Genomic DNA, 22170 nt, shown 5'->3' with positions numbered 1-22170 from the left:
TGGCTTCTTGGGTCTCGGTGGAGATCCCCATCGCCGGGGAATATAGCCTTGGCCCGCGGCTGGCAGACGTTTGCTCGTGCGCGCGGCCTAGGCCGGCGGTGCACCCTACACTTCAAGTTTGACGGTGACGCGACCCTCTACGTGAGGGTGTTCGGAGAAGACGGCCGCCGTGTCGGGTGCTTCCCTGAAGACGATGACGGCGACCAGGTGCTGGGACTTGGTGACGGCCGCAACAAGGACGAAGGAGAGCCTGCCGCCAGTGGCGCCCGCAGCTCGCCAAGCTTCAGCGGCTCCCCCTCTGGTGGCAGCTCCTCCAGCGGTGGCCGTGATCAACCACCACGTCGCCGCCCCCTCTTCGAGGGTGGTAGCGGGTCATCCCGCTATCATGCCTCAGTGAAGCGTGAGGAGGGGTCTGATTGAGCTCAGGTGGGCGATGTGAACCCCCCTTCACGAGCCATCGCCGGGCACACCACGTTAATTTTGTTTATCTCCTTTTCCTGCATAGAAAGAGAGAGAAGTATGGAGCCCCAAGGGGGCGTGCTAGACTATTGCCCTTAATTATTATGCTATTTCTATTATTCCCATGTTGTGTTGTGGTGTTGCGGCTGCGTGCTTGTGCGTAGGAACAACTTAGCTCGAGAGGCTCTCTGCAGTTCTCGCCTCGCGAGGTACCTGCCTAAGGTCTCGCCGGATGTCTTGAGTCCTGCAAAAATTAGCTAAGAGGATAGCTATAGAACCTTTCTTGTGAGGGTGACCGGCTCAGGTCCTGTGTTCGCATCGCAATGCCAGTGGGGCATGGACCGGGAGGGGTGCTCCCGCTATGAACTTGAGTGAGGAAGCCTCACGAAATTAGGCAAGAAGGTGCTCGCGAGGGTGCCCGCGCAGCCCCCTCACGAGGCTTGCAAAAGAGAGGACGAGTCGGGCAAAAAACAAAGACAAAGAATCACGGGCTGGGGACGGCAAACTACACTAAAAGCAACTCCAATAAAGTTTCGAACAAGGGTGAAAAAGCCAAATGCGGAAAGCAAATGAAAATCTGCGTCCGGCACCTAATCTAGTCTTCGACGTCTTCTCACCAGCGCGGAGCTAAGTGCTGCCACTGGGCGTGGGCGGGAGCCCCCGAGGCCCAAGGGCGGCACTTCAGAGACTCCTGGGCATGTACAGCCCCAACTCATTATTACGTGAGAGTGTCACGGGCGGCGAGCTTCACAGGCATTGGCCTTCTTCACAGGCACCGGGCCTTTTCTTGGTGTGACGAGCTTCACAGGCACCGGGCCTTCTTTACCGGCACTAAGCCTTACTTCAAGGGTAGAATCTCCGAAGGTGCTGAATGTTCCACGCGTTCGGAATGGGCGCCCCTTCCTGGGTCTCCAAGCACGCGGTGCCAGGTCTGGAAACATGAACAACCTTGAACGGGCCCTCCCACATGGGCGAGAGCTTGTGCAGCCCTTCCGTGGAGAGCACCCGCCTGAGCACGAGGTCACCTACCTCGAGAGTTCTGGGGCGGATGTTGTAGAAGTGGTATCGCCGCAGCGCCTGCTGTTATCTTGCCGCTCGCAGCGCGGCCTCCCGACGCTATTCCTCCCCCAGCACGAGATCCATCCCCCTTGTGGCGTCCTGCTGCGCTTCGTCAAACACCAAGACCTACGCGGAGCGACGCCAGACCTCGTGAGGGAGGACTACCTCTGCTCCGTAGACGAGGAAGAACGAGGTTCCTCGTGAGGGAGGACCTCTGCGTTGGCGCGTTCAGCCTGGCCATTGCTCCGAGGGTGTGCCACCAAAGCATAGCATATCTGCTTTCCAATGTTAGCACAATATGTTTTGAAGAGATTGCTGGTGAACTGCGAACCGTTGTCTGTGATGATGCGATTAGGCACCCCGAATCGGCTCACAAGGCCCTTGATGAACTTGACTGCGGAGCCGGCTGGTATGGTGCAGACAGCTTCCACCTCTGCCCACTTGGTGAACTTCTCAATGGTGACGTAGAGGTAGCGATAGCCCCCTGGCGCCCGAGGATACGGGCCCAAAATGTCCAGCCCCCACACCGCGAACGGCCATGAGAGTGGAACGGTCTGCAGGCCCTAAGCTGGCTGATGGATCTGCTTGGCGTGGAATTGATAGGCTTCACAAGCCTTCACCATCTTGATTGCGTCGTTGAGTGCTGTAGGACAATAAAACCCGCTGCGAAATGCCTTGCCAACGAGGGTCCGTGATGACAAGTGGTGCCCACAGTCTCCACCGTGAATGTCTGCAAGCAACTCCTTCCCCTGTTCCCTGGAAATGCAACGCAGGGAAACATCGTTGGGCCGCTTCATGTAGAGCTCTCCGTCTTGGATGTAGTAGGCCATGGCCTGCCAGCCCATGCGTTTCGCGTCCTCTTCTTTCTCTGGTAGAGTCCCTTGCATCATGTAATCCTTGAGCTCCACAGTCTAGCATCCTTCCTGAGGTTCCAGCGCTAGGAGCAAGCGTGCTCCCGAGGTTGAGCCATAGGCCGGAGCTCCTGAGGCAGGCGGTTGAGGGAGTTCCTCCCGAGGTTGCGCTATGCTTGAGAGTGACGGTGCTGCTGAGGGCTTGAAGAGTCGTTCCTCAAAAACGCTAGGCTCCTGAGGTAGCTGCCTTGATGCCCTCTTGGCGATGTCATCAGCCTCCTGATTGGTGCCGCGAGGCACATGCTTCAGCTCCAGCCCCAAAAACTACTTTTCCATCTTGCGCACTTCTGCAAGACACGCCTCGATGTGCTTGTCCTTGGGCTCGTATACTTTGTTGGAGAAGTTGACGAGGAGCTATGAGTAACCCTTGATGATGAGGCGCTTCACCCCTAGTGCGGCCGCGACCTTTAGGCCTGCTATGAGGCCATCGTATTCTGCTATGTTGTTGGAAACCTTTTCGCCTTGCTGGAAACAGAGTTGGATGGTGTAATAGAGCTTGTCCTGAGTGGGGGATATAAGCATTGCGCCTGCCCCTGCGCCATGTCACGATAATGCTCCATCAAAGTGCATAACCCAGCCGTTTGGCGCCTCGCTTCCTAGGGAGAGCGACCGATCTTCGCCTGCTTTGAGCCCTGGCGCCTCTGTCCATTCTGCCACAAAATCTGCTAGTGCGGCTCCTTTGACGACCCTGGTCGTGCTGAAATCTAGCTGAAATGCTTGCAGCTCGATGTTCCATTCACCGACCCTTCCAGCGGATTTGGGACTCCTGAGCACCCTCTCCAATGGGTAGGCTGAGACAACCTTGATGGGGTGACCTTGGAAGTAGTGCTGCAGCTTCCGAGAGGCCACCAATAGCGCGAGCAAGAGCTTTTGGGGCATGGGGTACCGTGCCCTTGCTTCCCGCAGCACCGTGCTGACGAAATACACGGGATGCTCGACGAGGGTGGGCGCGCCGACAGAGCCCGCACCCTCCGGAGAGTCGAGCACCTCCTGAAGCATTAGAGCCCCCGGCTCATGACTGCTTGGTGAGGTCCCTTCAGCCCCAGAGGCGTCTTCCTGTTGAGAATGGTCCCCATCTGCCGAGGATGTGGCCCTTGCGAGGCCTTCCTGGCCTTGAGCTGTCGCGGTCAGGGCTGCGGCCGATGAGGCCTTGACCCGGCGCTCCTCCCGAACCGCCACCAGAGCTGCGCTGGTGGAGTAGAGTGTGGCGGCGAGGTAGAGCACCAAGGGCTCCTGAGGGTGTGGAGCCACCATCACCGGAGGGCTGGTCAGGTACTCCTTGAGATCTTGGAATGCTTTGTCAGCCTCTTGAGTCCATTCGAATGGACCCTTCTTCTTCATCAGCTTGAAGAAGTGCAGGGCACGCTCCCCCAGCTTGGAGATGAAGGCCCTAATGCGGTTACTCGCCCGGTGAGCTTCTGCATTTCCCTGAGGGTTTGCGGCGGACTCATGTCTTCGATTGCCTTGACCTTCTATGGGTTAGCCTCGATACCTCTGTGGGACACGAGGAAACTGATAAGTCTCCAATGTATCTACTTTTCCAAACACTTTTCCCTTGTTTTGGACTCTAACTTGCATGATTTGAATGAAACTAACCCGGACTGACGCTGTTTTCAGCAGAACTGCCATGATGTTGTTTATTGTGCAGAAAACAAAAGTTCTTGGAATGACCTGAAAATCCACGGAGATAAGTTTTGCAAAATATAAAAAATAAGGACGAAAGAATCAAGGCCAGGGGGGCCACACCCTGTACACGAGGGTGGGGGGCGCGCCCTCCCCCTGGGCACGCCCCCTGTCTCGTGGGACCCCTGACGCTCCACCGACCTCAACTCCAACTCCATATATTCCATTTCGACAGAGAAAAAATCAGAGAAAAAAATTTCATCGCGTTTTACGATACGGAGCCGCCGCCAAGCCCTAATCTCTCTCGGGAGGGCTGATCTGGAGTCTGTTCGGGGCTCCGGAGAGGGGGATTCGTCGCCGTCGTCATCATCAACCATCCTCCATCACCAATTTCATGATCTTCACCGCCGTGCGTGAGTAACTCCATCGTAGGCTTGCTGGACGGTGATGGGTTGGATGAGATTTACCATGTAATCAAGTTAGTTTTGTTAGGGTTTGATCCCTAGTATCCACTATGTTCTGAGATTGACGTTGCTATGACTTTGCTATGCTTAATGCTTGTCACTAGGGCCCGAGTGCCATGATTTCAGATCTGAACCTATTATGTTTTCATGAATATATGTGTGTTCTTGATCCTATCTTGCAAGTCTATAGTCACCTATTGTGTGTTATGATCCGACAACCCCGAAGTGACAATAATCGGGATACTTCTCGGTGATGACCGTAGTTTGAGGAGTTCATGTATTCACTATGTGCTAATGCTTTGTTCCGGTTCTCTATTAAAAGGAGGCCTTAATATCCCTTAGTTTCTGCTAGGACCCCACTGCCACGGGAGGGTAGGACAAAAGATTGCATGCAAGTTCTTTTCCATAAGCACGTATGACTATATTCGGAATACATGCCTACATTACATTGGTGAACTGGAGCTAGTTCTGTGTCACCCTATGTTAAAGCTATTACATGAGGAATCGCATCTGAGATAATTATCCGTCACTGATCCAATGCCTACGAGCTTTTCACATATTGTGCTTTGCTTATTTACTTTTCCATTGCTACTGTTACAATTACTACAAAACTATTATCTTTACTTTTGCCACTATTACCTTTATTATCATACTACTTTGCTACTAAATACTTTGCTGCAGATACTAAGTAATCCAGGTGTGGTTGAATTGACGACTCAACTGCTAATACTTAAGAATATTCTTTGGCTCCCCTTGTGTCGAATCAATAAATTTGGGTTGAATACTTTACCCTCGAAAGCTATTGCGATCCCCTACACTTGTGGGTTATCAAGACTAATTTCCGGTGCCGTTGACGGGGAGCATAGCTCTATTCTCTGAGTCACTTGGGATTTATATCTGTTGATCACTAGCTATGAGGAACTTGAAAGACGAAAGAACTAAGATTTTTCCCTCAACTACGAGGGGAGGTAAGGAACTGCCATGTAGCTCTGCACTAGATTCTCCTTCTGTTTTGAGTAAGCTTGCGACACCTAAACCTGCTACTGCTATTAATTTTATATGTCGCATGTTATTGATGATGCCACTTCTTCCATGCATGATACGTATGATGAAACTACTTCTGTGTGTGATACTACTGTGCCATTAGGTGAATTTCTTGATGAAGAACTTGCTAGGGTTAGAGAGAATGAAATTATTGAAGATGCTATTATTTATGATAGTGATGATGAAAGTTCTCCGCCTGATTATGAATTACCTGCTGTTCCTGAGGGTTATGTTATGAATGAGGAAGCTCCTAGAGCTATTTTTGCTTGCAAAGTTATTAGCTAAATGGAAGCAGCAATCTCTTAATGCTAGAATGAAACCTGACCCTGTTTTTGCTACTTCACCTATTTGTGTTACTGATAAGGATTATGAATTCTCTGTTGATCCTGAGATTATTACTTTGGTTGAATCTGATCCTTTTTATGGCCTTGAATCTGAAACTGTTGTGGCACATCTTACCAAGTTCAATGATATAGCCACCCTGTTTACTAATGATGAGAAGTCTCACTATTATTATATCCTTAAGATATTTCCATTCTCATTAAAGGATGATGCTAAAACTTGGTTTAATTCTCTTGATCCTGGTTGTGTGCGTAGCCCCCAGGATATGATTTATTACTTCTCTGCTAAATATTTCCCTGCTCATAAGAAACAAGTTGCCTTGCGAGAAATTTATAATTTTGTGCAAATCAAAGAAGAGAGTCTCCCATAAGCTTGGGGGAGGCTTCTCCGATTACTTAATGCTTTGCCTGATCATTCTCTTAAGAAAAATGAAATACTCGATATCTTTTATTATGGACTAATCGATGCTTCCAAGGACTACTTGGATAGTTGTGCTGGTTGTGTTTTTAGGGAAAGAACAGTCGACCAAGATGAATTACTATTGAATAATATGTTGACTAATGAAAATAGTTGGACTCTCCCTGAGCCAATTCCTGAGGCAATTCCTGAACCAATTGACCCAACTCCTAAACCTATTCCTAAACCCACTCCGAAGAAGAGGGGCGTTCTATTTCTCAGTCCTGAAGATATGCAAGAGGCAAAGAAATCAATGAAAGAAAAAGGTACTAAAGCTGAAGATGTTAAGAACTTACCACCTATTGAAGAAATAAATGGTCTTAATATACCGCCTGTTGAAGAAACACATTGTCTTGATAACCCGACACGGGTAGTAAAGGTAAATTCTCTCTATAGATATGATAAAGTTGAAATTCCATCTACTAAATTTCATAGCCCATGCTTAGATGAATTTGATGACTTTATGGCCAGACAAGAAAGTTTTAATGCTTATGTTGGTAGATAATTAAAGAATAATGCTTTCGAGATAGGACGCTTGAGTGATTATATGGCTAGATTTAAAAGTGATATTAAACTCATTAGCAAATATGCTTCTATGGTTGCCACTCAAGCTGAGCAAGTACTTAAAGCTCAAAATGATTTGCTTGATGAATTAAATAATAAACATGACTTTGCGGTTAGAGTGGCTACTAGAATTGGTAGAATGACTTAGGAACCTTTGTATCCTGACGGACACCCTAAGAGAATCGAGCACGATTCTTAGAGAAATAATCTAGAGGCACCTAGTTCTTCTAAAAAGAAGAAAAATAAAAACGATAGGACTTTGCATGCTTCTAGTGAACCTGTTGTAGACACACCTGAGAATCCCAATGATATTTCTATGTCTGATGCTGAAACACAATCAGGTGATGAACATGAACCTAGTGATTAATGATAATGTTCATGTTGATGCTCAACCTAGCAAAAATAATGATGTAGAGATTGAACCTGCTGTTGATCTAGATAACCCACAATCAAAGAATCAACATTATGATAAAAGAGATTTTGTTGCTAGGAAGCACGGTAGAGAAAGAGAACCATGGGTTCAGAAAACCATGCCCTTTCCTCCTAAACCATCCAAGACAAAGGATGATGAGGATTTTGAGCGCTTTGCTGAAATGATTAGACCTAACTTCTTACGTATGCGCTTAACTGATATGCTCAAAGTAAATCCTTATGCTAAGTATATGAAGGTTATCATTACAAATAAAAGAAAGATACCTGTCGTGGAAATATCACGTCAGATGTCCTCGTGTAAGGACTTAGTCGTGGAGCCATCGCGACGGGTTAGCTTAAAGGGGTTAAACCGGACAAAGGACACGAGGGGTTTTATACTAGTTTGGCCCCTTCGATGAAGGTAAAGGCCTACGTCTAGCTGTGATGGGATTATTGGGGTCTCGCTAACCAGGGAGCTAAACAAGCTATGCCTGGTTGTCGAGTTGAGTTTCTTGTCCCTGAACCACCGCCGGGTCGTCCCCTTATATACACGGGTTGACGCCCGGCCGGTCTACAGAGTCCCGAGGCCGACTCATACAAGTGTTCGGCTCGGTCTCTCCTTTCCTCATCTTACAACACAAGTTACATGACTATGGCGGTTTACCACTATGGGCCCTAATCCGCCTTTGGGCTCCAGGCCTCTAAGCTTCATAGTAAAGCGACATCTTCTGAGTCTTCATGGGCTTCAATATACTTGAGGGTGAACCGGCCCCTCCTGGGCGGTTTATACTCAGTAGTTATATCCCCAACATTAGGCCCCAGATTGATTTGAACTTGTTCATGTCAATCTTCAGCACTTAGAAAAATCATGTGAACATCTTTCTTCATTTCTCGTAAACCGCCATGATGTCTTCCTTTAGATCTTGTTGAACCACCGTGACGCCATCCTCCGGACACAGCAACAGATCATCATGACGTCATCTCTATAAAAAACGTATAAAAAGATTCCTCTTATTAATGTCATCCCGGAAATCGAGGCGACGGTTGTGCCACTCGCCGCTTTTGACTCCTTGATTTACGCGTTGGTCTTTATCCATTTCCCTTATAAATAGACCCGAGGGCCCTTTCCTTTCTCCCCCTTCCGTACTTCTTCTTCCTCCTCGCGATGCCCCAGCTCTGAAGCTCCGCCGCCGCCCTCCACCTTCGAACGGTGCAACAACAAAGGCTGCTGCATCAACCTGGTTGTTCCAGAGACCTTCGGCGTTCCTCTGTTGTCCTGCGCATCCGGTAAACCTCTCCCTCATAACCCTAGATCTATATTTTAGGGCTTCTGTTTTTATCTGCGTTCATAGGTGCTCATCCCTTGTCTCTTCGTATTCACTTCTGCCATAGCTTTTTTGATTCAACCATCGCATAAACCCCGTGCGGTAGTTGCTCCGTATCCATTTTAGTATTTAGTAGATCTTCCTTCTTGTACAGATTCCCTTGATAGAACGCACTAACTTCTCTGCTCTGTTTAACACCTTTATAGATCACAGAAAATTTTCTTACTGAAACTTTGGTAGATCCAAATTAATTCCGTCACTGTGTGAAACCTGTTTCTGTCAACACTTAGCAGATTTTGAACCCAGGCCCTTCCGCCTACGGGCGGTTTAACCTTTGATGACCAATCCGCCATATATCATTAGCCCTCTCTTAAACCGCCAATTAAATTTGGACGGCGATTTGTCGGTTTAACACTGGATAATATGCGTAAACCGTTAATCATAAACCAGCTTTTATTTTTCCTTTCACAGTTTTTCTTCCGGATTGGACAAACAATTCTCTGCCTATAATTGGGTTCCTTCCAAGATCACTGAGACTCAAATCAATGGATATGTCACCACTGGCGCTTTAGCCTCCCAAAGGGTCCTTCATTGGCGTGTTCCAGATTCTGAATGCCCTCCTGAACCTCAAGATGGAGAAGTGATTGTTTTTATGCAACACCTAGACCGTGGATTCAGTCCCCCCAGATCAAAATTCTTCCGGGATGTCCTTGCAAGCTTCCAACTCCATCCACAAGATATTGGACCAAACTCCGTGTCCAATATATGCAACTTTCAAGTATTCTGCAAAGTCTACCTTCAGGAAGAACCCTCTGTGGAGTTGTTCCGGGAGTTCTTCCACTTGAACCGCCGTACGGAGTTCTCTGACGGTCCCAACACAGAACTGGGCGGTGTCCCGATTCAGAAAGGAAAATAAGTTGACTTCCCACATGCCAAACATCATAGCCATCCTAAGGATTGGAACCAGACTTGGTTTTACTGCCCGAACACTGCCCCTGATGGAGAAAATCCTCTGTCGGGTTATCGTCCCCACCGGCTTAGCAACAACCACACTTTTACCTTCATGCGTATCCGCCACAGAGCGAAGAACTTTTGCTCCTCAAATCGCCAAGGTCCGGGCCCTAATAGCCAACGGTTTAACTGGCATTGATCTCGTCCGCTGCTGGGTATCTTGGGGTATTTTTCCTTTAAACCGCCGCCCCGGATTGATGCACGAATACACTAGCAACGTCAAAGATCCTCAACGCTATCATGAAGTAGTAATGATGGACCTTGAAGTTACTGAATCTACAAAGAAGATGCTCGATGAAACAATCTCCACATGCAGTCAAACCGGACTGGCACCTTTTTGCGTCTCCAATCCTCCACCAGCGGTAAAGTTTTATCTTAATATTTACTGATTCGCCTCCGCTTTAACTGTGTGCTAATATTTCTTTGCCTTAACATTATAGGCCAACAACTCCTTCTGGAAGCAGACTAAACCGGCCAGGGATCGTGCAAAGACCAAAGTTACCAAGAAGGTTCCCAAGAAGAAAACCGCCGAGTCTTCTGATCTGCCAGAAGATGAAGAATCAGACGCAGAGGTAAAACTTGACTTACTTGGTTCCTTATTCATACATCTTATTGACAATGATTGTTCCCAGGAGGAGGCTGAGGCCAGCCACGCAGACAATCTGAGGTAATCACTCTTTCTTCCGATTCTGACCTTGTGCCGGTTCAAAGAGTTCACCACACAATTCAGAAAGTAAAACTATCTCACCCTCTTGCTCATTTGGATCCAAAATTTCCTTCGAAGACACAGCAAGCTGTAGAACGTCGCACAACCTGGCACAGTGGTCAACAAATCACCTCATCCGGTTTACCAGATACACCAACCCGGAAACATCGTCCAGAGGTGACTTATTCTCCTGAAAAGCTTTATCCTTTGACGGGTTTCTTCTGATGCCCACTTAATCCGTCTGATCCAAATTATCAGGCATCTTCCAACTCGTCTGGCGGTTCATCAACCACTCAGTTGCCTCCCCTCAAGATCGTTGCTGGGTAAGTACACTTTCTCAAATTGTTTCTTCGTGCGTCGGTTTATCATATTCTAACTTTGGATGTTGTATTGCCAAGGCCCGATTGAGTAAAAAAGCCAAGACCGGTGGTCATACTGACGATGTTGATCTGGAGAAGACCCCAGAAAATGAGGGCAAAAATCCTGAGATTGCCACAGACCACTCTGCTCCGGAAAATCTAGGTGCTGATGCTAATCCGCTAGAAGCTGAACCGGAGACACAGGTTGATACATCCACTCCTGATGCCACCCCTCCAATTCCAATTGTTGATCCGCCAAGCCCTATTCCCAAACCGTCGAGCCGTGCTGCCAAAGCACCAAGCCCTGCTAAGGAGAGTGTCAATCCATCAGGCCCCGCCAAAGATGATAACGTTGTTATTACTGGTATGGTGTATACCACCCCAGGCAATCCAGTTGCTTTATCCAAGCATTCCGCCAAGGATGAATTTGCATATATGAACAAGGGGAAAAGAAAAACTGATTTGTCAGACTATGCTGACTTATCTGCTCAAGACCTTCATTCCGGCTTCTTAAACCGCCTCTTCACCAGCCGAGACTATGAGGCCGGTTTGGTAAATTTGATGAAGGAGCGCTCTGAGGTAAACCGTTGGATCCTTTACTATGTACCTTCATTGCATTGTAGCCCCCAAGGGCCGGTTTGCCTTTAGAAAGTCAAACCGAGACTTTGCATATTCCAGAATGTACTTTGTGGATTTTCCTTGTGTATTTTTGATCAAACACACATTAGCCGCCAAGTGCCATGATTAAAACTTGTATTAATCCGTGGGACTTCAATAATCAGTAGAAAAAAGTAATCCTCATTAGCCCCCAAGTGCCAAGTGTATAACTGGTTATATGCTTGGGACTTTCAAAAAGGTATTGATATGCTCTTATTACTATTGCAGAGTGAGATAAATCAACAAGTCTCTCAGATTGCCGATCTTCAAGAAAATTTGAAAACCCAACAAGCAGAAACCACCAAGGCCAGGGATGAATTGAAAACTGCCTTGACCACCATGGAGCAGCTCAAAGAGTGGTTCAAGTCTGAGCGGACCAACTGGGATACCGAAAAGGCCGGATTGCTGAAGCGGGCGGAAGACGCTGAATCAGCTCTTAAACCGGTGACGGAAGAGCTTACTGGATTAAAGCGCCAAATCAATGCCATGACCTCTGCAATATTTGGTAAGTACTGTTTGCTAATGCTTTATTTATATTCCGCTTTGAAATTTTGCCGGTTTAATGTGAAATCCTTAAACCGCTGTAGGTGGCCGCATTGCTCAGCTGGGCTCTGATATGCGGAGGAAGCTCAAGGCCTCTTATACGCTGATTGAATAGTTGTATACCGGTGCCCAACGGGTTATTTGTGCAACTTCTTATGACAATGCAGCCCCGACATTGATCAAGGACACTCTGGCTAAGTTACCTACGACGCCAGCTCAGATAGAAGAGGTGAAGCAATCTACCGCCAGGGCTGGCGCTTTGTTAGCACTGACCTGAGCCAAGGCATGGATAGCTGACCTTGATCCGGTCGATATTGCCAAGGGCTTTCCTAGTGAACAGGAAAATAGGGCAGTGTTTGACAACGACGCCCTCAAACGTGTGATAAGGGAGATGCGTCCTCTAGCGAGTCAGTTGGCAGAAGAAGCAAACTTGACGGTTCACCGGTCCTTCTATGATGCTGACAACAAACGGGTTGAGGCTGTCATTCCGGAAGTGCAAAATCTTATTCTGCCAATCCTAAGCACACTTACGCCCCTGACGTTGATCCGACTGATCTTATAAGTGAAGAGGTTGTCTTTCAGGCCTTAACCCGGATTGACTGGACCACCGTTGACTTCCAACCACTTGATGGGGATGAGGAGGGTGAACCGATGCCAGATGAACCATCTACTTCACGTCAACATGGCGATGATGCTTGATCCGGCAATCCGGTTGATATTGCACAAAATTGTCTGGTTTAAGATAATTCCGTATTTTGGGCTGTGTAAGCGCCTTGTAATAGGGTAGCAAAAATACTTTGATCTGCTGCCATCGTGCAGTGGGAAATACTTTATGTGATCCGTCATGAAAATTTCAATGTTGGCTCCTATATCATAAGATGCAATCCCTATGTCTGCATAAAAAGAATTGTCCTGGCGGTTTACCGCCGGACGGGTCATAACGCCCAAGGTAAAGCCTGATTGATAACCAAACTTTACGAAATATGAAATAACTCATACCTGTGATGTGATATCATGTTAGTTGGGTTGCCAACTTTGACTGTAATAAGGGTGAAGACCCAAATCTTGAATTTTTTTACAACTTCACCTTGTACTGATGGTATATGAGAAGTCATGCCGGGTTACGATGAACACCAGATGATCAAAATTGGCGACACGTAGTCAAAGCCAGGCCGGGTTAAGAAACTCTGGTTTAATAATGAGGTCCATCAACTTTTAGTTGAGATGCATGTCGGGTTAACAAACACCGGGTTAATATGATGACTGAAAAGCCATAACAGATCGAAGATACCGGCTTAACACAAAAATCATCAAAAGAAAAATAGTGTCAAGTGCAAATAAAACCATGTAGTCGAGGCTTTTCGAGGGCTGCCAGGCCCAAATTCGAGGCTTTTCATGGGCTGCTAGGCCGCTGAGTTAAACCATTTGACAAAGCCTTTTAAGATGGGCTTCCAACTAACCAATCACCGTTTTAACTTTGACAAGTTCAGGGTCTCAATGAGAGTAAATGTCAAACGTTCGGAGGGTCGTGCCAGGAGTACCTGGATAGGAGTGGCTTACTTTATGAAGGCAGGTTAACCCGGGGTTTTAGGTAAATATACCAGGCTTCCAAGCCGTGGGTCGATACCCAGTTACAAGGGTTCGTTCAAACTCCTTGGTATTTGACACAAGGAGCCCAAAAGTAACATGATGAGCTAGGCTCATTGAGTGCCTATGTTTGAGCTGTGCATAGCATCCAGACTCTCTTGGGCCCTTTGAGTGTGAAGCTCCCAAGCTGTATTGTGGCATGATAGCCGGTTTAATAGGTAGTACTCCGCTTTGTCAGCTGAAGCCCCCATGCAACTCAAAGGATATTTGAGAAAAAACAACAGAGGCCCTGCTTATAGCAAGGATGCTGGTTTATTTTATTGATCATAATAAATACATTGTTGAAATATGTACATAAGAAAAGCCTATGGCTCAAGTGTAGTAAGGCCATAGGAGAGCTATGTTCCACGGCCTCCGGGTCTCCTCCTCAGAAGTGCGTGAGTTGTCTCGAACGTCAATGAGGTAGTATGATCCGTTGTGCAGATTTTTGCTGACCACAAAGGGTCCTTCCCAAGGTGGGGATAACTTGTGCATGTCGGTCTGATCCTGGATGAGCCGGAGCACCAAATCGCCTTCTTGAAAGGTTCTTGTCTTAACCCGACGACTATGATAACACCGTAGGTCTTGCTGGTAAACCGCCGAACGGGCTAAAGCCATATCTCGTTTTTCATCCAACAGGTCCAACACCTCCTGGCGTGCTTGCTCATTGTCCACTTCAACATAATTAGCAACCCGGGACGAATCGTGAAGAATATCACTTGGTAGGACCGCCTCTGCCCCGTACACAATGAAGAACGGCGTGTAACCCGTCGATCTGTTGGGAGTGGTGTTGATGCTCCATAAAATAGAAGGTAATTCTTCCACCCAACAACACGGCGTCCGCTTTAAAGGAACCATAAGCCGGGGTTTAATACCCTTCAAGATTTCGTGATTAGCTCTCTCCGCTTGACCATTGGTCTGGGGTGTGCCATGGATGCTAAATCAAGCCGGATGTGTTCTCTCTGACAAAAATCTTCCATCTCACCTTTAGAGAGGTTTGTGCCATTATCCGTGATGATGTTGTGTGGAAAGCCAAAGCGGAAGATAATCTTTTTGAGAAATTGAACCGCCGTAGCCGCATCACACTTGCTGACAGGCTCCGCTTCAACCCACTTGGTAAACTTGTCGACCGCCACCAGTAGGTGGGTCTTCTTATCCTTGGAGCGTTTAAAGGGTCCCACCATGTCAAGCCCCCAAGTGGCAAACGGCCAAGTGATGGGAATCATCCTTAATTCTTGAGCCGGAACATGTGCTCTATGTGAAAACTTTTGACAAGCATCACAACGCTTTACCAGATCCTCAGCATCAGCATGAGCTATCAACCAGTAGAACCCATGATGAAAAGCTTTTGCAACTAGGGACTTTGAACCGGCATGATGACCACAATAACCTTCATGAATTTCTCGGATGATCTCTTGGCCTTCTTCCGGAGAAACACAACGCTGAAATACGCCTGAAACACTGCAGCGGTGTAACTCGCCATTGTGAATAACCATGGACTTGGACTGCCGGACTATCTGCCAAGCCAGGACTTCATCATCTGGTAACTCGCCCCAGTTCATATACGCCAGATATGGAACCGTCCAATCCGGCACAACATGTAAAGCGGCCACCAATTGAGCATCAGGATCAGGAATAGTCAAATCCTCCTCTGTAGGCAACTTAACAGACGGGTTATGCAAGATATCTAAAAAGGTATTGGGAGGTACCGGTTTACGCTGAGATCCAAGCCGGCTTAAAGCATCTGCTGCTTCGTTTTTGCGCCGATCGATATGCTCAACCTGATACCCTTTGAAGTGACCCGCCACAATATCCACCTCACGTCTGTAAGCCGCCATGAGTGTATCCTTAGAATCCCAAGTGCCAGAAACTTGCTGAGCCACCAGATCAGAGTCTCCAAAGCATCGTACCCGGCTTAAGTTCATCTCCTTGGCCACGCGGAGACCATGGAGCAAAGCCTCGTACTCAGCTGCATTGTTAGTACAGGGGAACATTAAACGGAGGACATAACGAATCTTATCACCTCGAGGGGAAGTAAGAACAATTCCAGCCCCCGAGCCCTCCAATTGCCTGGATCCATCAAAGTGAATAGTCCAGTAGGTATTATCCGGTTTGTCCTCTAGCGCTTGTAACTCAGTCCAGTCGTTGATGAAGTCCACAAGTGCCTGAGACTTTATGGCTGTTTGAGGCACATACTTCAGACCATGTGGACCAAGTTCAATTGCCCATTTTGCAACCCGGCCAGTTGCCTCCCTGTTCTGAATTATATCACCCAATGGAACCGTTATGGGATGGCCTTGGAAATATTGCTTGAGCTTCCGACATGCCATAAAAACCCATATACGAGCTTCTGCCAATGAGGATATCGCTGCTTTGACTCGATAAGCACCTCACTGATATAGTAAACCGGCCATTGAACCGGGTACTCCTTACCAGCCTCCTTGCACTCCACCACAATGGCCACACTGACAGCACGGGCATTAGCAGCCACATACAACAACAAGGGCTCCCTGTCAACCGGAGCAACAAGGACCGGCGGTTCAGCCAACTGCCGCTTCAAGTCTTCAAACGCCACATTAGCCGCACCACTCCAGACAAAGGTGTATGTTTCCTTCAACATTTTATATAGAGGGATCGCCTTTTCTCCCAAACGGCTGATAAACCGGCTTAGAGCTGCAATCCACCCTACTAGACGCTGAACATCATTGATACACGCCGGTTTAGCCAAAGATATAATCGCTTTGATCTTCTCCGTATTAGCCTCAATGCCTCTGTTGGATACCAGAAAACCTAGAAGCTTGCCTGCCGGAACACCAAAGACACACTTGTCCGGATTGAGCATCATCTTGTAACCCCGCGGATTGTCAAAGGTCTCCTTGAGATCATCTATCAGTGTCTCCCTCTTCCTAGATTTTACCACAATGTCATCAACATAGGCACGAACATTGCGCCCAACTTGAGTGTGAAGACAATTCTGCACACAGCGCTGATAAGTTGCCTGGGCACTCTTGAGCCCAAAGGGCATAGAAACATAGCAGAAGGCTCCAAAGGGAGTGATGAAGGCGGTCTTCTCCTGGTCCTTAACTGCCATTTTGATTTGATGATAGCCTGAATAAGCATCCAAAAAACTCAAATGCTCACAACCCACCGTCGCATCAATGATCTGATCAATACGCGGGAGAGCGAAAGGATCAGTCGGACAGGCTTTGTTCAAATCTGTGTAATCCACACACATGCGCCAAGTGCCGTTTTTCTTCAGAACAAGCACCGGATTAGCCAACCACTCAGGGTGAAACACTTCAACGATAAACCCAACAGCCAACAACCGGGCTACCTCTTCACCAATTGCCATGCGTCTTTCCTTGTTAAAGCGGCGAAGAAATTGCTTGACCGGTTTAAACTTGGGATCAATATTGAGAGTGTGCTCAGTGAGTTCCCTCGGTACACCTGGCATGTCAGAAGGCTTCCATGCAAAAATGTCCCGGTTCTCACGGATGAACTCGATGAGCGTGCCTTCCTATTTTGGATCCAGATTTGTGCTGATGCTAAACTGTTTGGATGAATCGCCAGGAACAAAGTCAACAAGTTTAGTCTCATCAGCCGGTTTGAAATGCAGGGTTGGGTCATGCTCAGTGGTAGGCTTCTTCAGAGGGGTCATGTCTGCCGGATCAACGTTTTCCTTATATAACTTCAGTTCCTCTGTAGCACAAACTGACTCAGCATAGGCCGCATCCCGTTCCTCACAATCCAGAGCGATTTTATGACTTCCGTGAACCATAATGGTCCCTTTATGACCCGGCATCTTGAGCTGTAGTAAATATAACAGGGCCTCGCCATGAACTTTGCATAAGCTGGCCGCCCAAACAGTGCGTGGTACGGGCTCTGGATCCTCACCACTTCAAAGGTCAATGTCTCGGACCGGGAATCATGTTCATCACCAAACACAACTTCCAAAGCGATCTTACCAATAGGATATGCCGATTTACCTAGTACCACACCATGAAAAAAAGTATTGGACGGCTTAAGAATTTTGTCTGTCAACCCCATGCGACGGAAGGTTTCATAATACAGAATGTTGATACTGCTCCCTCCATCCATGAGTACCTTGGTGAACTTATAACCTGCCACCTGAGGTGCCACCACCAACACCAAGTGACCCGGATTGTCAACCCGGGGTGGATGATCCTCTCTGCTCCATACAATAGGTTGCTCGGACCACCGCAGGTAACGTGGTACCGCCGGTTCAACAGCATTAACAACCCTCTTGTGAAGCTTCTGACCACGCTTGCACAAACTAGTGGTGAACACATGATACTGCCACCATTCAACTGCTTTGGGTGACTTTCATAACCCGACTCCTGCTGATTTCCTTGATTACTCTGCTGGTTATTACCACTTTGGTTGTTCTGGTTGCCCTGATTATTCTGAAATCCAGAGTTTGAACCGCTGCCGCCATGAAAACCTGGACCTGAACCGCCCGATGGACCCTGATCATACCAGAAAAGATCAGATTTCTTGAACTCCTTCATAATGTTACAGTCTTTCCAGAGATGTGTTGCAGGAGCCTCCATGGTCCCATGCTTTGGGTAGGGTTGATTCAACAAACGTTCCAGATTCATCCGGCCGCCGCGCTGGGGCGGTTTACCCTTACGACGCTGCACATTAGCATTAGCTACAAAATCTGAATCTGCTTTACGCTTACCGTTATTCCCACGACCTCCTTGGCTGTGTTGCTGCCCCTTTGCACCGCCGTTCTTCTTTCCCTTCTTCGGTTTCTCCTCATCAGAATCGGGATCCTTCGTATTATCAGAATCGGCGTACTTGACCAAAGCGGCCATGAGGGTACCTATGTCATTGCAGTGACGCTTGAGCCGTCCCAACTTCATCTTCAGTGACTTAAACCGGCAATTACGCTCCAAGGTGATGATTGCCGAGCTGGCATTAAGACGGTCCGATGAGTGCAAGACTTCTGAGACCCGGTGTCGGTGTCAAAACCGACGGATCTCGGGTAGGGGATCCCGAACTGTGCGTCTAGGCGGATGGTAACAGGAGACAAGGGACACGATGTTTTTACCCAGGTTCGGGCCCTCTCGATGGAGGTAAACCAGGCTTCAATGACGACGAGTCCGGCGCGCAAATTGTCTTCGGCATTGCAAGGCGGGTTCCTCCTCCGAATACTTCATAGAAGATGTTGAACACAAGGATAGTGTCCGCCTCTGCAAAATAAGTTCCACATACCACCGTAGAGAGAATAATATTTGTTCCAATCTAATCTGCTGACGTATTCCGCGGCGTGACATAATGCCACGGCCAAGCCTTTATTCGTTTTATTGCCCCACCTCAGCGCGTTTAGCGAGGCGGTTTCCTTGGCACGTCTTGTCAAAGCAGAGATCGTGTCCCCTTATTCCGGGATTCTCATCAATACGGGTGTGGGTAACCCAACCGTGCCATTAATCATGGCGCTTGGGAGATAAGCGAGTTTTACCAGGCTGGTGGGGGTACATAGTTTCGTCCGCCCATATAAGGGTATAAGGATACACCCTTTCCATCTACGCCTTCTTCCTCCTTTGCTTATCCATTTCCGTGCACTCGTGCTCCAGTGCCCAAGTCCGCACTTCCCACCTCAACCTTGTCCAGCCATGTCCGGAGCGAGAGGCAGGTGGATGGCCTCCACCGTCACAGAGGGGCACATCAAAAAGCTGAGGAAAGCCGGCTACTTGTCCAACGACATTGCGCACCGGCTCCCGGAAGAGGGGCAGCTCATCCCCACCCCCAGGCCCCATGAGAGGGTGGTGTTTCTTACCCATTTCCTTCGTGGACTGGGCTTCCCACTCCACCCATTTGTCCGGGGGCTCATGTTCTACTACGGCCTGGATTTCCACGATCTGGCCCCGAACTTCAAACTCAACATCTCGGCGTTTATCGTCGTGTGCGAGGTCTTCCTCCGCATCAAGCCCCACTTCGGCTTGTGGCTGAAGACCTTCAATGTCAAGCCGAAGGTTGTGGGCAGCCGGCAAGCGGAGTGCGGAGGCACCATGGTGGGCAAGATGCCCAACGTCACATGGCTCGAGGGCTCCTTTGTGGAAACCATCAAAGGGTGGCAATCGGGGTGGTTCTACATCACCGAGCCGCGTGACCCTGAATGGGCAGCGGCCCCCGAATTCCAATCTGGCATCCCCACACGGCTCACCTCCTTGAAAGAGACGGGCCTGTCGTGGGGTAATCCGGAAGAGGTGACCGGACTCTAGAGAGCTGAGCTGACAAGTGTTTTCACTGTGATGAACTCGGTTACACCGATTTGTTACTTTTGGTCCAACCGAAAACTCTCGGTACCACCGAAGCATACCACTCGGTGCCATCGATTTCACAACAGGAAAAACAGTTTGCCACTTATTCTGAGTTTCTTCTGTTCCAGCTCCACTCAATGAATCTTGTCCTCTACAAGCATCACATTTTTATCATTGCTTTATGGTGTGACTCAAGGATCAAACCCATTCACGACTAATTCCAGAGGGAGAGAGAGATTACATCTTTATCAAGCCCTCCTTGGAAATTGATGTCAAAGGGGGAGAGAGAGATCACATCAAAGCTTATCATTTAGAGAGAGAGATCACATCTCATAGGCGGAGAGAGATCCTTCAAGGGGAGAGAGAGATCTCCAGGGGGGAGAGAATACTAGTAGAAAGTATTTCTCAAGGATCCCAGATGCTTGGTGTTGAAAAGGAGAGATGCCACATGTCTTCCTGAGGGGAGAGACATGTTCATATGATCTTTTGTGCTCATTTTGCATTAGCATACATTAGCTCTGAACTTTAGCTCTGATCATCATTCATATCTTTTAGCTCTGTTCATTTATATCTTTCAGCTCTGATTTTCTGTTCCCTATCTTCTCCCAGTATCCCATGTTAGATTCAGGGGGTGCAAGACTTCTAAGGGAAAGAAATCATTTAAATTCATTGCATATCTTTACTCTTGGGGACATGTCTAATCAACTGTGGTACTTAGTACTCACTCTCTACATGTCTTCCCAGTCTTGGTATTCTTGTGGTTTCTTCTGTTTGCTCTGGCTAGTAGATGTATCTGTGTTATCTAACCTTGTTTACACAGGTTCATTCCATCCTAAGCCTACTCAAGACTACAAGGTAAGTATATGCATCACAATCATGTGTATGAGGAATTCTTGCTGATGTACATACTGTTTGCAAGAAGGACTCATGGACATGAAGGTATTCTCTTTAATACTTTTTGCTCTGATGCATATAGCCAAGATACATGTAACACATTGCCTCCTCTATCATGGTTATGCTATCACATGCTTCTATATTTCATATTCACATGATTGCATACATGTAGGGGGAGCCTATGCTTCTTACATGTCTTTCCAAAGCTTTACTTGCTAATCTTTACATCTTTATCTAAAGCTTTGATGTATGTTGCCATAAATTACCAAAAAGGGGAAGATTGAAAGCACAAGTGCTCCCTAGGTGGTTTTGGTAATTAATGTCAACATATCTCTCGTTGGACTAACACTTTTATCTAGTATGTTTCAGATAAGTTCAACAATGGAGTGGCATGGACTAAAGGATGTGGGAACTCCTTCAAGATGCTAAGGACAAAGGATTGGCTCAAGCTTCAAGCTCAAGACTCTTCATTTTACATTTCAGTGATCCAAGATCACATTGAGTCTATAGGAAAAGCCAATACTATCAAGGAGGAATAAGGTGTTGCTTAATGAGCCTCTTGCTTCATGTGCTTAGTGATATGCTCCAAAAACCCTCAACCACTTTCTCATATCCACATATGTCCTAAACCTAAAAGTCAAACTCAGCCCCACTGATTCTTTCTATCTGGCGCCACCGAGTTTGGATGTCTTAGCCACTGCCACAAACCCTAGGCAAATCAGTCTCACCGATAGGGATCTTGGTCTCACCGAGATTGGATTGTAATCTCTCTGTGTATGTCCATTATCAAAATCGGTCTCACCGAGTTTGAGCAATCGGTACTACCAAGATTACAATGCAAACTCTCTGGTTAACTTATTATCAAAGTCGGTCCCACCGAGTTTGATAATCGGTCCAACTGAGTTTGCCTGACCAACTCTCTAGTTAGCTAATTACCAAAATCGGTCCTACCGAGTTTGTGTAATCGGTCTCACCGAGATTACGTTATGCACTAACCCTAACCGAATCGGTCCCACCGAGTTGCATTCCGGTCCCACCAAAAACCCTAACGGTCACTAGGTTTACTAAATTGGTCCGGCCGAGTTTAACTATTCGGTCCCACCAAGTTTGGTAAATTGTGTGTAACGGTTAGATTTTGTGTGGAGGCTATATATACCCCTCCACCTCCTCTTCATTCGTGGAGAGAGCCATCAGACTGAACCTACACTTCCAGCATCCTATTTCTGAGAGAGAACTACCTACTCATGTGTTGAGGCCAAGATATTCCATTCCTACCATATGAATCTCGATCTCTAGCCTTCCCCAAGTTGCTTTCCACTCAAACCCTCTTTCCACCAGATCCAAATCCTATGAGAGAGAGTTGAGTGTTGGGGAGACTATCATTTGAAGCACAAGAGCAAGGAGTTCATCATCAACGCACCATTTGTTA

The sequence above is a fragment of the Triticum aestivum genome, chromosome 2B, assembly GCF_018294505.1.
Source record: "Triticum aestivum cultivar Chinese Spring chromosome 2B, IWGSC CS RefSeq v2.1, whole genome shotgun sequence".
In the NCBI taxonomy this organism is placed as follows: Eukaryota; Viridiplantae; Streptophyta; class Magnoliopsida; order Poales; family Poaceae; genus Triticum; species Triticum aestivum.
The sequence above is the reverse complement of the archived record's forward strand: the minus strand, read 5'-3'. Positions refer to the sequence as shown.